Raw genomic sequence first — 381 nt, 5'->3', positions numbered from 1 at the left:
GTGCCTTATGGCAGGAACTTGGCTGTGCTGTCCAACACGAGCTCCCGTCTGGGAACCCAGCAGCGTTAGAATTATACCAGACCCGGCGTTCATTATATATGCTGCTGGCAGACCTCGACTGTAGCAGCAGAGCTGGCTCGCCTATTTCGGTGGTAAGTGACAGAGGACTGTCCGAGGGGGACCCCGCGGACTGGGCTTCCGGGGTGAATGATGGTGGATTCGGAAAAACCCCCCCGGCTCCACAGGCAGAGCCCGCACCGGCTCACCCTGCACAATCACCGGACTCCGCAGCCCCCAGGGACCCCGCGCCGCCAGAGGTGGGGGGTGTCAGGGCAGCGAGAGGGCGCACAGCCTGCCTTGCCGTTCGGCTGGGCGGCCGCC

Source organism: Corvus brachyrhynchos, unplaced genomic scaffold (assembly GCF_000691975.1).
Source record: "Corvus brachyrhynchos isolate BGI_N302 unplaced genomic scaffold, ASM69197v1 scaffold101, whole genome shotgun sequence".
Classification (NCBI taxonomy): domain Eukaryota; kingdom Metazoa; phylum Chordata; class Aves; order Passeriformes; family Corvidae; genus Corvus; species Corvus brachyrhynchos.
Note: the sequence above shows the minus strand (reverse complement) of the source record.